Source organism: Salvelinus fontinalis, chromosome 19 (genome assembly GCF_029448725.1).
Source record: "Salvelinus fontinalis isolate EN_2023a chromosome 19, ASM2944872v1, whole genome shotgun sequence".
NCBI classification, from domain to species: domain Eukaryota; kingdom Metazoa; phylum Chordata; class Actinopteri; order Salmoniformes; family Salmonidae; genus Salvelinus; species Salvelinus fontinalis.
This window is the reverse complement of record NC_074683.1, coordinates 27,114,062-27,133,794: the sequence shown is the minus strand read 5'-3', so window position 1 is coordinate 27,133,794 and position 19,733 is coordinate 27,114,062. Positions and strand designations below refer to the sequence as shown.

Below are 19,733 nucleotides of genomic sequence, written 5' to 3'. Positions count from 1 at the left end.
AGATTGATTAGGAAAACAAAATATTTAAATACATTTTAGAATAAGGCTGTAACGTAACAAAATGTGGAACAAGTCAAGGGGAACTGAAAACTTTCCGAAGGCACTGTCGTTTCTTACTTTCTCGTGTTCTCCTTATTTCTTATTTTAATTGTTTTTGTTTCTGTTCTACCTTATGTAAAAAAATTGCGACATTGATATTGATTACTGTCGGTGGGTTTGGAGTTTGCAAGAAAGGCCTTTCACTGTACTCGTGCATATGACATTAAAACTTTAAATTTAAAATAGATTATTTTTGTTGTTAAATAATTATTAATTTGCAGTGGATTGCAACAGTAGGTAGTATTTGATTATTTAGATTTTTTGGGGGGAATTTACATTTGGTAATTGAATTTATCACAAAATATGTTTCATCAGTTTATTGGATCAGTTTATATTGAGTTGTGAGTCATGTGTATAAAGGAGATGGCATAGTTTGCCCTGCTGACAACCAAATCAATGCAGCACTCTAATTCTGCACTGAAACTTGAGCATCTTAATTAATCATAGTTAGAGAGAGAGAGAGAGAGAGAGAATGGGTTGTGTGCCAATGTCAACTCCGTAGGCTCTGTGCACTGCTTCGCTGCTTCGTTGCACCAGGACACGGCAGCCAACTGGATCAGTCATCGATCTGATTTCTTCATCTGTCCCCACTTGTGAAAGATTGTTATTCATTTATTTTCTGTAGAGCCAAGTTCCCTCATTCTCTCTCTGTCTTCGTGAGTGATGCTCATGGTGTATTCTTCTGGTATGACATGAAGGCTTTCCCCTTAGGCTGGTGTCATAACAGGCTACATTTTTTATTAGATTAAGTTTGTTTTGACCAAGTAAAACACAAATGCATCAATAAAATCATTGTTTGTGGTTGTCCATACTCAAGGCCAGTGGACTGTCACTTTAACACGCTCCAAACGCAACCCCTTCATTGCTGTCCTGTTTAATGCCACCATCTACTTCTGCTGTTTGTGACTTGGAGAGATAAATCCGGACAGCGAGTCGACAAGCGAAGCACCCACTGCTTCTGCTGCCCTGCCTGCTCTCCTAAATTTATAGACCAGTGAGGGCTATCAACCTTTATTAGCTAATAATGCTGTTACGGCCATTAAGTGTGACCTGGCCTGGGCTCTTGCTGCGGCTCCCCTGGAGGTACCCAGCCTAACAACCTGTCTGAGTCCGAAATGGCACCCTATGGCAGCCCAAGGACTCTGGCCAGAAGTAATGCACTATGTAAGGAATAGGATGACATTTGGGACGCAGGCTAACAAGCTCTCTGTGATGCTAACGGAGACTAAAGATGTAGCGCTGCGGCCTGTAGCTCAGCTTGATTTTACACCAGACATGAAAGTGTCACTGGAGGGAAAGACACTCTGTATTAGACATCTAATTAGCTACTGCCACTATGCGACTTGCAACTCAGAGGCTGTCTGTGCGACCACCAAAGATAATCTACGGCACTCCAGCACCAAGCATTTTCACAAAGCATTGTCACTTTCTCCCCGTGTCCAAATGTTAAGCAAATTAAGCCAATCGGAACAAGTTCATTCTGCAGGCCAAGCGTCCTGCACTCAAAGGCAGTCTGTGCAACATCATCCCACTGTACAAACCTAAAGTCAGAGTAGTTAATACAAGAGAAGAAGATTTGTTTCTGATGTACACTCGGAGCCAGTCCATGTAACATCCAATGATACTTTGAAAACTCTGCTCACTAATTTCACTGTCCAGAGTAAAGTAAATGTAGCCAATAAAAATAAGACTTCCCTAGACTTAGAAACAAAAAAATTGCTTTTCTTTCAATAACAAGGACATTTCTAAGTGACTCTAAACTTTTGAACGGTAGTGTAGTGCCTTCCCACCTACAGCAGGTGATCAAAAAGCTCTCCAAAGTAAGAGGGGAAACTCAACTCTTCCACCACCAATGTGTAGCACCCACTTCGGTGATGCACAGCAACCATTTTGTGCCAGAATGCTCACCACACCACACCTATCATGGAGGAGAGGAGTGATATACACTGCCTTCAGAAAGTATTCATGCCCCTTGACTTATTCCATATTTTCTTGTCTTACAGCCTGAATTCAAAATGCATTAAATATATGTTTTTTTCTCACACATTTACACACAATATACCATAATGACAAAGTGAAAACATGTTTTACCTGCTGTTGTTGTGTTAGCTGTTAGCTGATAGCTGTTGCTGTCTCACCTGTTGTCTTAGCTAACTCTCCCAATCAATACCTGCGATTACGTTATGCCTCACTGTATGTCTCTCTCAAATGTCAATATGCCTTGTATACTGTTGTTCAGGTTAGTTATCATTATTTTAGTTTATAATGGAGCCCCTAGTTCCACTCTTCATACCTCTGACACCTCCTTTGTCCCACCTCCCACACATGCGGTGACCTCACCCATTATAACCAGCTTATCGAGAGATACAACCTCTCTTATCATCACTCAGTGCCTGGGCTTACCTCCGCTGTACCCGCATCCCACCATACCCCTGTCTGCACATTATGCCCTGAATCTATTCTACCACGCCCTGAAATCTGCTCCTTTTATTCTTTGTCCCCAACGCTCTAGGCGACCAGTTTTGATAGCCTTTAGCCGCACCCTCATCCTACTCCTCCTCTGTTCCTCGGGTGATGTGGAGGTAAACCCAGGCCCTGCATGTCCCCAGGCACCCTCATTTGTTGACTTCTGTGATCGAAAAAGCCTTGGATTCATGCATGTCAACATCAGAAGCCTCCTCCCTAAGTTTGTTTTACTCACTGCTTTAGCACACTCTGCCAACCCTGATGTCATTGCCGTGTCTGAATCCTGGCTTAGGAAGGCCACCAAAAATTCTGAGATTTCCATACCCAACTATAACATTTTCCGTCAACCTAGAACTGCCAAAGGGGGAGGAGTTGCAATCTACTGCAGAGAGCCTGCAAAGTAATGTCATACTCTCCAGGTCCATACCCAAACAGTTTGAACTTCTAATTAAAAAAATGCATCTCTCCAGAAATAAGTCTCTCACTGTTGCCGCCTGCTACCGACCCCCCCTCAGCTCCCAGCTGTGCCCTGGACACCATTTGTGAATTGATCGCCCCCCATCTAGCTTCAGAGTTTGTTCTGTTAGGTGACCTAAACTGGGATATGCTTAACACCCCGGCAGTCCTACTATCTAAGCTAGATGCCCTCAATCTCACACAAATCATCAAGGAACCCACCAGGTACAACCCTAAATCCGTAAACATGGGCACCCTCATAGACATTATACTGACCAACTTGCCCTCCAAATACAACTCTGCTGTCTTCAATCAGGATCTCAGCGATCACTGCCTCATTGCCTGTATCCGCTATGGGTCCGCGGTCAAACGACCACCCCTCATCACTGTCAAACGCTCCCTAAAACACTTCTGCGAACACACTTTCTAATTGACTTGGCCCGGGTATCCTGGAATGATACTGACCTCATCCCGTCAGTTGAGGATGCCTGGTCATTCTTTAAAAGTAACTTCCTCACCATCTTAGATAAGCATGCCCCGTTCAAAAAATGCAGAACTAAGAACAGATATAGCCCTTGGTTCACTCCAGACCTGACTGCCCTCAACCAGCACAAAAACATCCTGTGGCGGACTGCAATAGCATCGAATAGTCCCCGCGATATGCAACTGTTCAGGGAAGTCAGGAACCAATACACGCAGTCAGTCAGGAAGGTAAAGGCTAGCTTTATCAAGCAGAAATGTGCATCCTGTAGCTCTAACTCCAAAAAGTTCTGGGACACTGTAAAGTCCATGGAGAACAAGAGCACCTCCTCCCAGCTGCCCACTGCACTGAGGCTAGGTAACATGGTCACCACCGATAAATCCATGATAATCGAAAACTTCAACAAGCATTTCTCAACGGCTGGCCATGCCTTCCACCTGGCTACTCCAACCTCGGCCAACAGCTCGCCCCCCCCGCGCAGCTACTCGTCCAAGCGTCCCCAGCTTCTCCTTTACCCAAATCCAGATATCAGATGTTCTGAAAGAGCTTCAAAACCTGGACCCATACAAATCAGCTGGGCTTGACAATCTAGACCCTCTATTTCTGAAACTATCCGCCGCCATTGTTGTAACCCCTATTACCAGCCTGTTCAACCTCTCTTTCATATCGTCTTAGATCCCCAAGGATTGGAAAGCTGCCGCGGTCATCCCCCTCTTCAAATGGGGAGACACCCTGGACCCAAACTGTTACAGACCTATATCCATCCTGCCCTGCCTATCTAAGGTCTTCGAAAGCCAAGTTAATAAACAGATCACTGACCATCTCGAATCCCACCGTACCTTCTCCGCTGTGCAATCCGGTTTCCGAGCCGGTCACGGTGCACCTCAGCCACGCTCAAGGTACTAAACGATATCATAACCGCCATCGATAAAAGACAGTACTGTGCAGCCGTCTTCAACAACCTGGCCAAGGCTTTCGACTCTGTCAATCACCCAATTCTTATCAGCAGACTCAGTAGCCTCGGTTTTTCTGATGACTGCCTTGCCTGGTTCAAAAACTACTTTGCAGACAGAGTTCAGTGTGTCAAAACCCTTTCAATGCCCTGGGGTATTGGGATTTCCTTAGACCATAGGGAAGAATGGCCCCTATTTGTCCTTCAACACCACTTACCAGTTTAGTCACAGCTGACTCATTCGGCAGAGGACCTTGTTCTGCCATCTAAAAAGCAATCAAGAAAGGAAAACATATTTGTTCCTCTTGTTGTGCTGCAGGAATTAGGATTCAGGTGCTTAGAATTGCTCATAATATCTTCCTGCTGTGGAGTGTGCCAGCCGTGCACATGTGGGCTCGTTGCAGAGCTAATGGAGGACCAACTGTAATCGGGATAGATGGAGAGATTAGAGGAAAAGGTATTCTTGGTTTGAGACTCAAGGAATAGAAAAGAAAAGCTTGTTATTGTTGGAGGAGCAATCAAAATGAAGAGTGAGGTCAGAAGAAGAAAGACATTCTGCTATGTTATTTCACCTCCATGAGGAATATCTTGGAGTGGTTTGATTTTGTGTTGCCGTGGATATGAGTCAGGTTTTCATTGGCAATACTGTTGTTGTCAGAAGATAGTTTTTTTTACCATCGTCTTTTTTACAAGGTGATCTGTAATTCCCCAGAGATGTCAAACTACAAGGCAGCTGGAAGATCTTAGGGGCCTGGAATTATATTTAATGTCATCATTTCAAGTAGAGGTCAACACATTGCCTGTCACACTAAGCTGTTTGGAAAAGCTCCAACAATATGTACTGGTTTCAAAATGTCCTGAGTGTTAATTTTGATAAAATGATCAGATTGCAGTTTATTTGTGTAGAATTGCACACTCTTTTTGTCATTATTGGTAAGGCTATTATATGTGTTAAATATTAATCAGAGTACAGCTTTCAGCTTGTCATTGTACTCAGGAGGACCACAGGGAGAGTTCAGGACAATGCCCCCTCTCTCTTCTCTCAGTGTTTTGTTTCAGAGACGGCCTGGCCCTTTTCTCAACATCACCACACCATCCTCCACCGTCCGTTTCATAAGTGGATTTATTAGAGGCGATAGTATTGTTGATATCTTCAGGGAAAATCCATTCAGACACAATCAGTGCTAAGTGACTCCGAAATTACGGCTTTATGTTTCGCCGATGTGGAGAGTCTCACCCTCGGGGCCCGGCTCCCGGCATCACATACTTCACAACCTTGCAGTCGTTGAAAGTCAACAATATTTATGTTTTTGACAGCTGGCTTCATCGCTGGTCCAGCGTTATCAGATGACATGGTGAATATCATTAACATATCAAAATAACACACGTAGATACCTGTTCAATTGCATACATACAGGTACATGTGACAAGGGTTTCTGATTATTGTTGTCTGGCCTTTCATCTTCTACAAGAATAACTTTAAGTAATTGTGACAGACTGGGGCATGACAGGGGTCTTAGCACACTGAGCTAAAGCCTTGGGAGCCAACGCAAGTCTAAAGGTTTCAGGCAAACACCTCTGTTACTTCATCTATTAATATGTTTTTGGAACAGCAACATATTAGATACTGTTTCTGAATGATCATATACTTTGTAGTGTCTCTGATTTCCACTCATTTTCTTCTGTAGGGGTTATGGTGTCAATAGGTTCAGAAATAGTGTACGCACATCCACTTACTATCAGGTACAGGAGACAAAAAGTCCAGTCCTGAAAGAAAGATGGATAAGGAGTCAACTGGCCTGTTTTCAGGGTTCAGGGTCAGGCCTGATAAACAGTGAGACCACCATAGACCATGGACTTCCTGCTCTGCTGTACTATGAGCTTGAGCTTCAGCTGGCATCCATCCTATCCCACAATCCTGTGTGTGCGTTGAGAAGTTGATTACGGTCAGATTAAGACTCTACAGCTGAAAGTGTAACGGCAGTGCAGTGGCGTAATTGAATAATTGCAGTTCACCCAAACGATCCCTCCCTCAGCGGACGGATGGTCTCGTCCTCATCAGATCAGCGTAATATTAACCATGACACGGGCCTAACCGCCACAGTAATTAATGCACTGAATCAATTATAAATTACTCCATTTGGAGAATTCCTACAGGAGTCCGCTCATTACCACTGCAATGATGGAGTCACAGTCCCATGTGGAGGAGAAGAGCAAGAGTGCCACTCTACCTCTCCATTTATTTTTCTCTACCTTTACCTCTCCATCTCTCTCACCCGCTTTTTCTCTTCCATCTCTCTTACCCTCCGTTTCATCTCTCTCACTCAGTCCTTTGTCTGTTCTCCATCATTGACCACCTATTCAAATAGAATATCCCCTATTGAACTCAGTGTGCCCTTAGTTGTCCATTGATGTCAGTGTTATTGCAGTAGTTAGGCATCATATCCACTGGTTCCTGGTTTACACTAAGCCTTTTCTGAGCACCATTTGGTCTCCTTCTGTTGAGTTGAGTATAACCTCATACCACTAGACCAACTATTACCTATAACTCAAGGGATGCAGCAGCAGCAGAGTAATAGGAGAAATATGCCCATGGTTCCCGTATAAATTCCTTGGATACCTTACAGTGAGTGCACAGCCATTTATTTCCTGTCTCCCTGGTAGAAGTCGGCTTTGATGACAGAAGGTTTTCAGCTCAATTTGGAGAGATGAGAGAGAACGAGAGCGGGGGGGGGGGGGGGTGGGGGGTATATCTGTTGTCAGTACCAGGCATGGCTAGAAGCAGTCGGTGTAAAACACTATAAGTAAGGTTGGCTTTAAACGGGGGCCTCTTTGTCTATCGTGTGTTACATTAAACCTTCTGGATTTGAACTGCATTGATGATAGACTGTCGCTGAGCTGTGTTAGAGGAGGAGAGGGAGACATGCACAATCTTCATCTGGCGGACAGAGACACTCAACAGCACAGACGGTGTTTGTGTGTGTGTGCGTTCCTGCATGCGTGTACCTATGTACTTGCCTGCTTGTTGTGTGTGCGTACCTGCCTGCATGTGTGTGTGTCTTTGTACTTGCATGCTTGCTGTGTGTGTGTGTGTGTGTGTGTGTGTGTGTGTGTGTGTGTGTGTGTATTTGTGTTTGCGTGTTGTGTGTGCTTGCACGTGTGCATTCCTGTGTGTGTGTGTGTGTGTGTATTTGTGTGTGTATTTGTGTGTGCGTGTTGTGTGTGCTTGCACGTGTGCATTCCTGTGTGTGTGTGTATTTGTGTGTGCGTGTTGTGTGTGCTTGCACGTGTGCATTCCTGTGTGTGTGCCAGCCAGGGGATAACAACTGCTCCCTCTCATTGAAGCCACAGAGGTTCAAGGCCGACCACAGTACTACAGGCATTGTTAGATAAATGGCAATCTTCGCGTTCAATGGTACCAATAGGTGCTTCTAATACACCTGATGCATGTCCTTGAACCGATTATTCTTTAATCACACACAGAGGAAGTTATAAGGACAATTTAGTTACTAATAGCAGCCTGCAGTTCCTGTCAGCCTTCAACTTGAGTTACACAAAAACAAATGTTTATTTTTATTAATTTTTTCCTTTATTTAAACAGAGAGTCACAACTAAGGCCCGGGTCTTGTTCACAAGGGAGCCCTGCATATACAATTCATAAGAAAAAATCTATGTAAATGGGACACAATGTAAAACAAAGTAAAAATAATCCTAGACACAATCCTAGACACATGAAAAGTGGGATGTATACGGAGGGGATACATCCTAGCAGAAGACGAACAGCAGAGGGGATAAGAATATTAGAGATGGGGAAAGGACTGATAAAACAGAGGGAAAGTTTGCGGGACTCCACCCGGAGGGGTATATCCCGAGTAGAAAGCCATACCCTCTGCCCGAGACGATACCGGGGAGCCAGGGTCCGGTGACGGTCCGCCTGTCATCGATACCTGGAGGTGGTCTTGAGAAGAGCAGACCGGCTCTCTTCCAGATACGGCGACAGCGGCGGACAAGCATCTGGGCTGAGGGTATGCTGACCTCTTCCTCTTGCTCAGAGAAGAGTGGGGGCTGATATCCTATTGAACACTTGAAAGGCGAGAGACCAGTGGCCGAGCAGGGAAGGGTTTTTCGGGTGTATTCCACACACACGAGATGCTGGCTCCAGGTGGTGGGGTTGGTGGTGACAAGGCAACTAAAGATTTCCAAGATGGCGTAGCAGCCAGACGTCTTTGTCTTGTTTCGTCCCATGTATATATCTTTTATATATTTTTCTTTGCATTCTTTTTAATATTTTTCCTAAACCTCATCTTCAAAATACTCTCCTGCAACCCGCCTCACCCAATGTGGTGTGGATCTGTTTTTTTTCTAAAGTATTTCTATTTACCTCCGAACTGGAATGCCTCAACTGAAGCTAGCTAGCAAACTAGCAACGCGCTATCAGTCAGCTAACCTGCTAGCGGTCATCAGCTAACCTTTAGCTCGGAAAGCTCTTGCCAGTTCGTACAACACGTTTTAAACCAGAGCATACCGGACCTATTTTTCTCTCCATATCCCCGGATTCCTACCTCAAACTCTGAACCTTTTCATCTGGATCATGGCAGCTAGCTAACCGCAACCCGGGTTGACTACTCCTGGCTAACGTTTCCGTCCCGGAGCAAGCACCAACTAGCCTGGAGCTAGCCCATGTTACACCCATCTCCCGGCTAGGGCTCCTGGGCTACTCCTGAAGCCCACTCCTCGGCTGCAATATCCGGACTTGGACTTGGACTTGGACCCCTCTGCTACTAGGAACCCTACTAATTCCACGACTGGTCTATCGACGTCACCGCACGAGGAGGCAAAAACAGACTTTCCCCCATCGTGACATCCCTCTAAGGCCCTTATGCTAGCTCGCTAGCCCCGGCCTGCTAACTGTCTGAATCGCCGTGTCCCCAGCCAGCCCAACCACTCACTGGACCCATACGATCACTTGGCTACGCATGCCTCTCCCTAATATCAATATGCCTTGTCTATTACTGTCCTCCTGGTTAGTGATTACTGTCTTATTTCACTGTAGAGCCTCTAGGCCTGCTCAATATGCCTTAACCAACCATTTTGTTCCACCTCCCACATATGCGATGACATCACCTGGTTTAAACGTCTTTAGAGACTATATCTCCCTCATCATCATAGACAGTTGAACGAGATCAGGTGTGACAACAAGCCAACCTTTTTATAGACCCTGGTCAAAAGTAGTGCCATTTAGGGTGTAGCCTCTGTCTCTGCCCACCAGCCTAACAGTGTAGCAGAGAGGATGAAAGCAGACGTCATGCAGATCTCTTCATTCTCTCTGTTACTTAAATCAAGCCGCTTACCCAGATTTAGAGGTGTGGGTATGCATGTGTGAGTCATAAGGAGTGTGTGTGTGGCGGGCGCGTTCGTTTGAGGTACAGGTCTTTAACAGCCCCCGTCTCGTTCTTTCTCTCCCCTCCTTTTATATCCTCCCTTCTCATCCCCTACTCCGGCCCTGTGGAGAGAGGGAGAGAAGAGGATGAAAGGAGACACATCTGCTGGGACCACCTCCCTGATTCCAGCCTTCTAGAGTAGTTTCTCTCTCTACTGTCCCTAATAAGCACCACACACACACACACACACACACACACACACACACACACACACACACACACACACACACACACACACACACACACACACACACACACAGACACACACACACACACACACACACACACACACACACACACACACCCCTGAGGAGTGCTACTCAGCATGGCTGGCAACACTTTCTTCTTTCCTTCTGCCCTGGGATCTATAGACCCAGATGAAACCCTATTCCCTATATAGTGCACTACTTTAACCAGGGCCCTATATAGTGCACTATAAAGGGAAAAGGGTTTCATTTGGGATGCATATCTATAGACCCACAGCCATGGAGACCTGTGGAGAGCCTTGTCTCATTTCCTCACTCTAATTGTGTTTTCTGTAGATCGCATCTTATATGCCACCATGCAGAAAATACTTAATTTGTCTGAAGACTACTTTGATGAAGTAAAGATCTTTGTGTTTAGTTAATCAGTGTATCCAGTGTTTCCCATGCTTATCTCTGCATAAGGGTATGCATACACACACACACACACACACACACACACACACACACACACACACACACATGCATATGCACAGACACGTACGCACACATACACACTCAGAGATTCAGAAAGTGTGTTTCACAACATTAAGAGGACAGAGTCAAGATCATGTTAGTCTATGTGTTTGCAGAGTAGCCAGATGGTTATCAGATGTGGTTGCCTCCTAAACAAACACAAAGACTTCATTAAGAAACGCTGACACACACAATCACGCTCTGCAGCAGCATTTATGTCTGTCTGCCCCTGTACTGACAGAACCATCCTTCGTGAGAAATGTTGAGTTGAAAAATGTAATTGAGAGCAAATGCCTCAGTGTTAGACAAGAGAAAAGCATTGAGGCACAGCTGATTTACTGTAGTATCTTTTAATTTCTCATCTGAGACCTAAAAATATGCGTTGGCTCTCATGTGGTCTCCTGTATACATAGACATCTACCCCCCTGTGTTAATGTTAGTTGACCATCCAAAGCCTGACCTTTTGTATGAGACTATGCCCCAGTTGTTTTCTTAGAATTGTTTCATGTTGAAATATGACCTTATGTTTGGTAGCCTGCAGGTAGATAGTACGTATAGTGGTTATGACATGCACCTGTCTTTGGGTGGACGAGAGAGATCAGAGTGAAAACCAAGAAGAAAGAAACCAAGATAATACACACACAATCACTGTTCAAGCAACACATGAGAGCACCAGCTGTTCCGGACGACTGTGTGATCTCACCTTCCGTAGCCTATGTGAGTAAGAACTTTACACAGGCTACAATCGCATAACATCACTAAGGAATTAACATGGTGCAGACACACCAACACAGTTTTGAAGAGAGCGCGACAACAGCTATTCCCCCTCAGGAGGCTGAACATATTTGGGAATGGCCCTCATGTCCTCAAAGTTCTACAGCGGCACCATCCTCTATACCAGGAGATTTCAGAGGAAAGACCAGGAAATTGACTAAGACTCCAGCCAGTGCACCAAGTATGGAACCAACAGGACCCTGAACAGCTTCTACCTGCAAACCATTAGACTGCTAAATAAGACTGCTAAATAGCTAATCAAATGGCTACCCGGACTATCTACATTTACCCTGACCCTCGGGTCACTATTTCTATGATTTTTTATTATCTTTATCTTTAATTCTGCATTGTTGGACAAGGACCCAGGAGTAATCATTTCACTGTTAGTCTTCACCTATTGTTTAGGAAGCATGTGACAAATAAAATTGGATTTGATTTAATTTCTAGATTTTGTGTATTCTTACACACATATATATGGTATGTGGTAACTCATTTCAGTCCATATATCCTCTCTCATTCAGGTCTTCCACTGTGTTACGAGTGTCATGGAGTTTTGTTGTGGTGATGGTGATGTACGTACCTTGCGGGGGTAGCTCATCATTGAGGCTGACAAGAGAGTGCCGCGCTGTCACAAACCATCACTGTCAAACACAACACAACACATCCAGACGCAGCCTGCGTGACACTCACTATGAGCACCGTGACTTCACTGCGACTTCTCAAAGTCACCAAGCAGGACTTGTATAGTACTGTATGGAGACAGAACCAACTGCTTTATACACATAAGACTGATTCTGATACTCCTATTCCGACATTCTGGTTGCACTTTACATTATAGCACAGAATAAAGTGGTAATAACATGGCATAATATGGAGATGTAAACTGTAATTCAACTTACATGAATGGGATGTCAAATCCCTAAAGACAGTCAGATACATGTTATCAGAGAGATCCTAGACACAACCCAAATAGTGTACTGAGTATGAACTGAAGGGCACAGAAGAGGAATTAACACTTCAGATACCAATACATTGTTCCCTAAGTGTGTTAAACTTAACACCATTTGGTGATGTCACCTAAGAAACCATTTCCAGCAGCCCGTGGCGCTAAAACTGAGAAAACAAAAACATTATCGTCTTCCTGTTAAAGAGATAAATGAAGTATGGAAGAAACAATCTGTAGATTAGATGAAAGGCAAGCAGCCGGCTACAGGGGGTTTGAACTGGCTCCCTCCCCTATTTGAAGTGAGCTCCAAAGACACTAGGAAGTGGAGGGTGGGAGCGGACACACTAACACACGTCTTGGAGCAGTGCACTGGGGAATGGGAATGCCATGTGATGTCATCGCCCAGCCCATGGACCCTTTAAGGAGCCCCTGTGAGAGTTGGACTTCCAATCAAAGTGCCACATTTAAACTATAGCTAAAATATCTGTTGATACACACAACTCTTCAGAGACATGACATGCATAAAGTTACGTGAGGCAAGGTGATATGAGTATGTGTGGGATAACAGTTAGTGAGTGAGGTGACCCTGTATCTCTTTATTCATTTAGATGGGTTTGTTTTATGGTAGGTTCAGTAAACACCCCCCACAGTATCAACCACAAAGAGATCTCTATACAGGGTCTCACCAGAGACCAAATCAATATGTTCACCCAATGTAGTCATGGAACTCTAAGAGGTGGTGACATACAGAGCTGTAGTCCATACGGCTCGTTATTTACATCAGGGATGTGTAACTTTAATGGGGGTGGGGGCAGCAGTGGCTCGTAGGTCAGCATAACCACATCCATACTAACATATGCAGTCAGAGCCGGCCCTTTTATTCTACCCATTTTCCATGGGGTGGAGATACATTAAAATGGCAAATTCTTAATGAATATCTGGTCATTTTGCCATAGGGTGAGAAACGTTTGCAGTTTTTAATATGATATCTGAGTGAGAGTGACTAACAGAATCAATGGGGACGCTCCGATTGGTAATTCGGCCATGATTACTACAAGTTTTGGTTTCTGGCTAGACTAACTTATGAATCAAAAATGTTTTAGCTGACATGGGCTAATTAAGTGACTGGTGGTGACTGACATAACAAGAGAAAAGCTGCTGATGTACAACCACATTTAGAAATTTCACCTGGTGTATTCTACTATTCTAACTCTTAACAGTAAGTTGAAACCCCGACTGAGTTTTTGGAAATTGATCTGCAGGTCTACTGGCTGTCATTTGCCCATCTCTGATTTACATTGATGAAAGACAACGACAGGGATAGCATGTCAAAATGTTGAACCTATTTCACAGATACTATATTTATAAGGGTGATATGTGTGGTAAACATTTTTTGGCCAATATTTTGAGTTACTTTGCACGTTTATATTGGTCTCCTTCTGGTTGAACACTATGATTTGTATATGCGCACCAACACACACGCATGGACACACACACAAACACAAGCAGCTCAATACGTATGAAGAGGTAATCATGCTAACATGTGTTCAGTCTACCCACCATTACAACCTTACCTCTCTCTCTCTCTGACCATCTCTCTCTCCCTCTTTCTCGCTCTCTCTCTCGCTCTCTCTCCCCTTTCTCTCCTCTTTCTCTTTCTCTTTCTCCTCTCTCTCACTCTCTCTCGCTCTCTCTCTCCCCCTTCTCTCCTCTTTCTCTTTATCCTCTCCCTCTCACTCTGTCTCCCTCTCTCTCTCTGAACAGTTGGAGTTTTAATTATGCATGAAAATATACAGGGACTCTTTTCGATCCACTTGACTGCTCTCCTCCTCCTGCTATGTACCCCGCCACGGCTGCTCTCCCTTTCTCTTCTGTTATCTCTTTCTCCTTCACTCCCTCTCCCTCCCTTTATCCCTACCTACCTACCCACCTACCACTCTCTCTCTCTCTCTCCCTCTCTCTTTGAGTTCTCTTTCACTACCCTCTCCTACCTACCTACCTACCTACCTACTTACCTACCTACCTACCTACCTACCTACCTACCTACCTACCTACCTACCTACCTACCTACCTCTCTATCTCTCACACTCTCTCTCTCACACTCTCTCTCTCTCTCTCTCTCTCTCTCTCTCTCTCTCTCTCTCTCTCTCTCTCTCTCTCTCTCTCTCTCTCTCTCTCTCTCTGTCTCTCTCTCTCTCTCTCTCTCTCTGTGTTCTCTTTCACTCCCACTCTTTCTCCCTACCTACCTATCTACCTCTCTCTCTCTCTGTGTGTTCTCCTTCACTTCCCCTCTCTCTCCTCTCTGTCCTCGTTCCCCTTCTCACTCCTCACCTCTTTTGAGGATTGAAGGACTCAATTTCAAAGCTGGGCACGTCTCAGAGACTGAAGTGAGGGTTTTGTTCCGCTGTCCGGCACACTTCCACTCACAAACGCCTAGGCAAGCGTTGGGAGGGAGGATTGAGGGAGGGAAGAAGAAATCTCACTTAATCTACTGAATATGCCCTATTCTGTTCTCTTCTGTTCTGTTCTCTCTTCCAGGACTACGACTTAGCTAGTAGTCCATGGATATTCAGGATATTCAGTTACTTCTACCTAAGCCTCCTTTATCAGCATTCTGTATCATATATGCGTTTCTCTTTCGCTCTCTTTCTCGCTCTTTCTCTCGCTCTCTCTTTCAGTACCACCCATATAACATAGATTAGCAGTTTAACTGTAACACCATATTATTATGATTTGCATACTGATTACCTTTGTGTTAATATGCTGGACCGTCCTATAACACTGATAAACACACCAACTCTTAGCCCTACATGGGGCGATGATCTGTTCCCTCTCCTCTCCATGTGTGATGGTCTGCACTACCTGTTGGTTTCCAAAAATTCTAGCACCCTCAGGTTCCCTTAACCTCCTGATAAATCTGAATTACAATACAGTGTGTTCATAACATTACAATGCAGGGCACACCACATACTATAGTGCCAATCCACAGATATAGTATGACACAGCCAACAGCTATAGTATGACACAGCCCACAGATATAGTATGACACAGCCCACAGCTTTAGTATGACACAGCCCACATCTATAGTATGACACAGCCCACAGATATAGTATGACACAGCCCACAGCTATAGTATGACACAGCCCACAGCTTTAGTATGACATAGCCCACGTCTATAGTATGACACAGCCCACAGATATAGTATGACACAGCCAACAGCTTTAATATGACACAGCCCACATCTATAGTATGACACAGCCCACAGATATAGTATGACACAGCCCACAGATATAGTATGACACAGCCAACAGCTTTAGTATGACACAGCCCACATCTATAGTATGACACAGCCCACAGATATAGTATGACACAGCCCACAGATATAGTATGACACAGCCCACAGCTATAGTATGACACAGCCAACAGCTTTAGTATGACACAGCCCACAGCTATAGTATGACACAGCCCACAGCTATAGTATGACACAGCCAACAGCTTTAGTATGACACTGCCCACAGATATAGTATGACACAGCCAACAGCTTTAGTATGACACAGCCCACAGCTATAGTATGACACAGCCCACAGCTATAGTATGACACAGCCCACAGCTATAGTATGACACAGCCCACAGCTATAGTATGACACAGCCAACAGCTTTAGTATGACACAGCCCACAGATATAGTATGACACAGCCCACAGATATAGTATGACACAGCTAACAGCTTTAGTATGACACAGCCAACAGCTTTAGTATGACACAGCCCACAGATATAGTATGACACAGCCCACAGATATAGTATGACACAGCCAACAGCTTTAGTATGACACAGCCAACAGCTTTAGTATGACACAGCCCACAGCTATAGTATGACACAGCCCACAGCTATAGTATGACACAGCCCACAGCTATAGTATGACACAGCCCACAGATATAGTATGACACAGCCCACAGATATAGTATGACACATCCCACAGATATAGTATGACACATCCCACAGATATAGTATGACACAGCCCACACCTATAGTATGACACAGCCCACATATATAGTATGACACATCCCACAGATATAGTATGACACATCCCACAGATATAGTATGACACAGCCCACAGCTATAGTATGACACAGCCCACAGCTATAGTATGACACAGCCCACAGATATAGTATGACACATCCCACAGATATAGTATGACACATCCCACAGCTATAGTATGGCACAGCCCACAGCTATAGTATGACACAGCCCACAGCTATAGTATGACACAGCCCACAGCTATAGTATGACACAGCCCACAGATATAGTATGACACAGCCCACAGATATAGTATGACACAGCCCACAGATATAGTATGACACATCCCACAGATATAGTATGACACAGCCAACAGCTTTAGTATGACACAGCCAACAGCTTTAGTATGACACAGCCCACAGCTATAGTATGACACATCCCACAGCTATAGTATGACACAGCCCACAGATATAGTATGACACAGCCAACAGCTTTAGTATGACACAGCCCACAGCTATAGTATGACACAGCCCACAGCTATAGTATGACACAGCCAACAGCTTTAGTATGACACAGCCCACATATATAGTATGACACAGCCAACAGCTTTAGTATGACACAGCCCACATCTATAGTATGACACAGCCCACAGATATAGTATGACACATCCCACAGATATAGTATGACACATCCCACAGATATAGTATGACACAGCCCACACCTATAGTATGACACAGCCCACAGATATAGTATGACACAGCCCACAGCTATAGTATGACACAGCCCACAGCTATAGTATGACACAGCCCACAGATATAGTATGACACAGCCCACAGCTATAGTATGACACATCCCACAGATATAGTATGACACAGCCCACAGATATAGTATGACACAGCCAACAGCTTTAGTATGACACAGCCCACAGCTATAGTATGACACAGCCCAAAGATATAGTATGACCCAACCCACAGATATAGTATGACACAGCCAACAGCTTTAGTATGACACAGCCCACAGCTGTAGTATGACACAGCCCACAGATACAGTATGACACAGCCCACAGCTATAGTATGACACAGCCCACAGATACAGTATGACACAGCCCACAGCTATAGTATGGTGCAGCCCACAGCTATAGTATGACACAGACCACAGCTATAGTATGACACAGCCCACAGATACAGTATGACACAGCCCACAGCTATAGTATGGTACAGCCCACAGCTATAGTATGACACAGACCACAGCTATAGTATGACACAGCCCACAGATACAGTATGACCCAACCCACATCTATAGTACGGTACAGCCCACAGCTATAGTAAGGTACAGCCCACAGCTATAGTACGGTACAGCCCACAGCTATAGTACGGTACAGCCCACAGCTATAGTACGGTACAGCCCACAGCTATAGTACGGTACAGCCCACAGCTATAGTACGGTACAGCCCACAGCTATAGTACGGTACAGCCCACAGCTATAGTACGGTACAGCCCACAGCTATAGTACGGTACAGCCCACAGCTATAGTACGGTACAGCCAACAGCTGTAGTACGGTACAGCCCACAGCTATAGTATGGTACAGCCAATGCAGGTGGCCATGGTCCTCTGTACCTCAGTTGGTGGTTCTTGCGATGCCAGGATAGTGTGTTGTATTCCTGGGATTCCTGGATTCCTGGATTCTTGGGACCACCCATATGTAAAAAAATATATATAAACGATGCCTTGGATTAAAGCATCTGCTAAGTGGCATATACAGTTGAAGTAGGAAGTTTACATACACCTTAGCCAAATACATTTAATCTCAGTTTTTCACAATTCCTGACATTTAATCCTAGTAAAAATTCCCCGTCTTAGGTCAGTTAGGATCAACACTTTATTTTAAAATATGTAAATATCTGAATAATAGTAGAGAGAATTATTTCTTTCAGCTTTTATTTCTTTCATCACATTCCCAGAGGGTCAGAAGTTTACAAACACTCAATTAGTATTTGGTAGCATTGCCTTTAAATAGTTTAACTTGGGTCAAATATTTTGGGTAGCCTTCCACAAGCTTCCATCAATACGTTGGGCGAATTTTGGCCCATTCTTCCTGACAGGGCTGGTGTAACTGAGTCAGGTTTGTAGGCCTCCTTTCTCGCACATGCTTTTTCAGTTCTGCCCACAGACTTTCTGTAGGATTGAGGTCTGGGCTTTGTGATTGCCACTCCAATACCTTGACTTTGTTGTCCTTGAGACATTTTGCCACAACTTTGGAAGTATGCTTGGGGTCATTGTCCATTTGGAAGACCCATTTGTGACCAAGCTTTAACTTCATGACTGATGTCTTGCGATGTTGCTTAAATATATCCACATAATTTTCCTCCCTCATGATGCCATCTATTTTGTGAATGCACCAGTCCCTCCTGCAGCAAAGCACCCCCACAACATGATGCTGCCACCCCCGTGCTTCATGGTTGCGATGGTGTTCTTCAGCTTGCAAGCCTCCCCCTTTTTCCTCCAAACATAACGATTGTCATTATGGCCAAACAATTCTATTTTTGTTTCATCAGACCAGAGGACATTTCTCCAAAAAGTACAATCTTTGACCCCACGTGCAGTTGCAAACCGTAGTTTGGCTTTTTTATGGTGATTTTGGAGCAGTGGCTTCTTCTATGCTGAGCAGCCGTTTAGGTTATGTCAATATAGGACTCGTTTTACTGTGGATATAGATACATTTGTACCTGTTTCCTCCAGCATCTTTACAAGGTCCTTTGCTGTTGTCTGGGATTGATTTGCACTCTTCGCACCAAAGTACGTTCATCTCTAGGAGACGGAACACGTCTCCTTCCTGAGCGGTATGACGGCTGTGTGGTCTCATTGTGTTTATATTTGCATACTATTGTTTGTACAGATGAATGTGGTATCTTCAGGCATTTGGAAATTGCTCCCAAGGATGAACCAGTCTTGTGGAGGTCTACAATAATTTTTCTGAGGTCTTGGCTGATTTCTTTTGATTGTTCCATTATGTCAAGCAAAGAGGCACTGAATTTGAAGGTAGGCCTTGAAATACATCCCCAGGTACACCTCCAATTGACTTAAATTATGTCAATTAGCCTATCAGAACCTTCTAAAGCCATGACATAATTTTCTGGAATTTTCTAAGCTGTTTAAAGGCTCTGTCAACTTAGTGTATGTAAACTTCTGACCCAGTTGAATTATGATACAGTGAATTATAAGTGAAATAATCTGTCTGTAAACAATTGTTGGAAAAGTTACTTGTGTCATGCACAAAGTAGATGTCCTAACTGACTTGCCAAAACTATAGTTTGTTAACAAGAAATTTGTGGAGTGGTTGAAAAACGAGTTTTAATGACTCCAACCTAAGTGTACGTAAACTT

At 44.3% G+C, this 19,733-nt stretch overlaps 1 protein-coding gene across 4 annotated transcripts in view; it reads left to right on the top strand.

Annotated features, from left to right (window-relative positions):
• LOC129816567 (receptor tyrosine-protein kinase erbB-4-like) overlaps nt 1-19,733 on the top strand; it is a 634,779-nt gene that overhangs the window by 301,417 nt on the left and 313,629 nt on the right. The window lies entirely within an intron of this gene.